Source organism: Oncorhynchus gorbuscha, unplaced genomic scaffold (genome assembly GCF_021184085.1).
Source record: "Oncorhynchus gorbuscha isolate QuinsamMale2020 ecotype Even-year unplaced genomic scaffold, OgorEven_v1.0 Un_scaffold_18354, whole genome shotgun sequence".
Lineage (NCBI taxonomy): Eukaryota > Metazoa > Chordata > Actinopteri > Salmoniformes > Salmonidae > Oncorhynchus > Oncorhynchus gorbuscha.
Window position 1 is genome coordinate 1 of NW_025759842.1, and position 4139 is coordinate 4139.

Below are 4139 nucleotides of genomic sequence, written 5' to 3' on the forward strand. Positions count from 1 at the left end.
TCACCTCGTTATTATGTGTTACACCTGTGCTGGCTTGTCCATCTGTTTCAGTGTTTACCTTCAGCAGGATCCATCTGTTTCAGTGTTTACCTTCAGCAGGATCCATCTGTTTCAGTGTTTACCTTCAGCAGGATCCATCTGTTTCAGTGTTTACCTTCAGCAGGATCCATCTGTTTCAGTGTTTACCTTCAGCAGGATCTATCCATCTGTTTCAGTGTTTACCTTCAGCAGGATCCATCCATCTGTTTCAGTGTTTACCTTCAGCAGGATCCATCTGTTTCAGTGTTTACCTTCAGCAGGATCCATCTGTTTCAGTTTTCAGTTGTTGAATCCTTAAAATATTGTAATAATATAAATTATATATATATATATTATATAATATATAATAATATGATTAAAATATTAATTGGATGCTATATCCAACCCAAAATATTAGCTTCTTTTTTAGGAGGGGCTCTGAAAGACACTATGGGGGTGTCCACTGGAAGTTGACTAGTAACAACAACTGGGACATAAAAGACAGCCACCATGAGACCAACTAATTCTGCCCAAGAAGAGGCAAACAAAAGAAAAACCGACAACAAACTTAAAGACAGGAAGCAAACCAAAAAGGTGGAGCAACTAAAGGTGTTGACTCTCCACATCTATCAAGACAACTGGAGCACTGGGCCAGACACTCTTAAATAGAACCTGGACCAGCTCAGTGAAACACCTTCCCACTAACAAGATGGACAGGTGTAACACATACTGGGACGTTTCTCCCCTCCCTGCGGTGGACTTTGAACCGACACCTCCGAAAGACTGGGTCCTTAAATCCAGTTCTCTGGACAGCTCGGCCACAGTACCCACTGTTAAAATGGACTGCTTGGTCATCGCACAGACCATCACAACTTTCCTTTTCGTCAATCAAGGATTTGACTTGAACAACCACCGGTAGGAGGTGCAACTGCCACCGCGGGGGCACAGGACTTGGTGGCTGGCTGGTTAAGGAGATGGATTACACTATTGTGTTGGAACCCCATCCGTGACACACAACATTGCTTCTTTTCTCCCTTGCATGGGAGACATGAAAGTAAAAACGCTGAAATAAAGCAGAACATGTGATAGCTTGCGCAAACAAACTCAATAAAGATGACAGTGGTGGGATTTGAACCCACGCCTCCTTAGAGACTGGAGCCTTAATCCAGCGCCTTAGACAGCTCGGCCACACTACCCAGCTGTGGAAAACTATTCACACTTTCTCGTCAGTTACCTAGAGCGTCTGTACTCGCTTGTATTTTAGTCTTCTTTTTCATTTTCTTCTTTAAAATCTTTATGTATCTCATGTTGCTCTTGCGTCCTTCATCTTTTTTTGATTCTCTTTTTAAAAATCTTAATTTATCTGATGTTGCTCTTTCTTCCATCGTATCAACTTAGAATTAGTTTCTGCTTTTATGTCTGAAGCAGATTGAATTAGAAAAACACGGCAGATAATTGCAATAACAGATGTGGAAATTAGGGTAAAGGCTGGATTCCCTTTATTTGTCCCGTGTCCTTGGTGGCCTTGTTTGAAATTACATTACAGTTTTCTGTTGAGAAAAAGTTGCAGCGGTGGACTTTGAACCGAAAGACTGGGTCCTTAAATCCAGTTCTCTGGACAGCTCGGCCACAGTACCCACTGTTAAAATGGACTGCTTGGTCATCGCACAGACCATCACAACTTTCCTTTTTTCCAATCAAGGTTTTGACGTGAACAACCACCGGTAGGAGGTGCAACTGCCACCGCGGGGACACAGGACTTGGTGGCTGGCTGGTTAAGGAGATGGACTACACTATTGAGTTGGAACCCCATCCGTGACACACAACATTGCTTCTTTTCTCCCTTGCATGGGCGACATGAAAGTAAAAACGCTGAAATAAAGCAGAACATGTGATAGCTTGGGCAAACAAACTCAATAAAGATGGCAGTGGTGGGATTTGAACCCACGCCTCCTTAGAGACTGGAGCCTAAATCCAGCGCCTTAGACCACTCGGCCACACTACCCAGCTGTGGCAAACTATTCACACTTTCTCGTCAGTTACCTAGAGCGTCTGTACTTCCTTGTATTTTAGTCTTCTTTTTCATTTTCTTCTTTAAAATCTTTATGTTTCTCATGTTGCTCTTGCGTCCTTCATCTTTTTTTGATTCTCTTTTTAAAAATCTTAATTTAACTGATGTTGCTCTTTCTTCCATCGTATAAACTTAGAATTAGTTTCTGCTTTTATGTCTGAAGCAGATTGAATTAGAAAAACACGGCAGATAATTGCAATAACAGACGTGGAAATTAGGGTAAAGGCTGGATTCCCTTTATTTGTCCGGTGTCCTTGGTGGCCTTGTTTGAAATTACATTACAGTTTTCTGTTGAGAAAAACTTGCAGCGGTGGACTTTGAACCGAAAGACTGGGTCCTTAAATCCAGTTCTCTGGACAGCTCGGCCACAGTACCCACTGTTAAAATGGACTGCTTGGTCATCGCACAGACCATCACAACTTTCCTTTTCGTCAATCAAGGATTTGACGTGAACAACCACCGGTAGGAGGTGCAACTGCCACCGCGGGGGAACATGACTTGGTGGCTGGCTGGTTAAGGAGATGGACTACAATATTGAGTTGGAACCCCATCCGTGACACACAACATTGCTTCTTTTCTCCCTTGCCTGGGCGACATGAAAGTAAAATCCCTGAAATAAAGCAGAACATGTGATAGCTTGCGCAAACAAACTAAAAAATGATGGCAGTGGTGGGATTTGAACCCACGCCTCCTTAGAGACTGGAGCCTAAATCCAGCGCCTTAGACCACTCGGCCACACTACCGAGCTGTGGTAAACTATTCACACTTTCTCGTCAGTTACCTAGAGCGTCTGTACTCGCTTGTATTTTAGTCTTCTTTTTCATTTTCTTCTTTAAAATCTTTATGTTTCTCATGTTGCTCTTGCGTCCTTCATCTTTTTTTGATTCTCTTTTTAAAAATCTTAATTTAACTGATGTTGCTCTTTCTTCCATCGTATAAACTTAGAATTAGTTTCTGCTTTTATGTCTGAAGCAGATTGAATTAGAAAAACACGGCAGATAATTGCAATAACAGACGTGGAAATTAGGGTAAAGGCTGGAATCCCTTTATTTGTCCGGTCTCCTTGGTGGCCTTGTTTGAAATAACATTACAGTTTTCTGTTGAGAAAAAGTTGCAGCGGTGGACTTTGAACCAAAAGACTGGGTCCTTAAATCCAGTTCTCTGGACAGCTCGGCCACAGTACCCACTGTTAAAATGGACTGCTTGGTCATCGCACAGACCATCACAACTTTCCTTTTTTCCAATCAAGGATTTGACGTGAACAACCACCGGTAGGAGGTGCAACTGCCACCGCGGGGGAACATGACTTGGTGGCTGGCTGGTTAAGGAGATGGACTACACTATTGAGTTGGAACCCCATCCGTGACACACAACATTGCTTCTTTTCTCCCTTGCATGGGAGACATGAAAGTAAAAACGCTGAAATAAAGCAGAACATGTGATAGCTTGCGCAAACAAACTCAATAAAGATTGCAGTGGTGGGATTTGAAACCACGCCTCCTTAGAGACTGGAGCCTAAATCCAGCGCCTTAGACCACTCGGCCACACTACCGAGCTGTGGTAAACTATTCACACTTTCTCGTCAGTTACCTAGAGCGTCTGTACTCGCTTGTATTTTAGTCTTCTTTTCATTTTCTTCTTTAAAATCTTTATGTTTCTCATGTTGCTCTCATTACAGTTTTCTGTTGAGAAAAAGTTGCAGCGGTGGACTTTGAACCAAAAGACTGGGTCCTTAAATCCAGTTCTCTGGACAGCTCGGCCACAGTAGCCACTGTTAAAATGGACTGCTTGGTCGTAAAACAGACCATCACAACTTTCCTTTTTTCCAATCAAGGATTTGACGTGAACAACCACCGGTAGGAGGTGCAACTGCCACCGCGGGGGCACAGGACTTGGTGGCTGGTTGGTTAAGGTGATGGACTACACTATTGAGTTGAAACCCCATCCGTGACACACAGCATTGCTTCTTTTCTCCCTTGCATGGGCGACATGAAAGTAAAAACGCTGAAATAAAGCAGAACATGTGATAGCTTGCGCAAACAAACTCAAT

At 43.0% G+C, this 4139-nt stretch overlaps 4 non-coding genes across 4 annotated transcripts; all 4 read right to left on the reverse strand.

The window, feature by feature from the left end:
* Positions 1-1132: 1132 nt before the first annotated feature.
* Positions 1133-1214, reverse strand: trnal-aag. Its single transcript has one exon. It is a non-coding gene; the product is annotated as a tRNA-Leu (tRNA).
* A 727-nt stretch (positions 1215-1941) lies between these two features.
* On the reverse strand, positions 1942-2023 carry trnal-uag. Its single transcript has one exon. It is a non-coding gene; the product is annotated as a tRNA-Leu (tRNA).
* Positions 2024-2750: 727 nt separating this feature from the next.
* trnal-uag lies at positions 2751-2832 on the reverse strand. Its single transcript has one exon. It is a non-coding gene; the product is annotated as a tRNA-Leu (tRNA).
* Positions 2833-3556: 724 nt separating this feature from the next.
* On the reverse strand, positions 3557-3641 carry trnal-uag. The gene has a single exon. It is a non-coding gene; the product is annotated as a tRNA-Leu (tRNA).
* Positions 3642-4139: the final 498 nt, after the last annotated feature.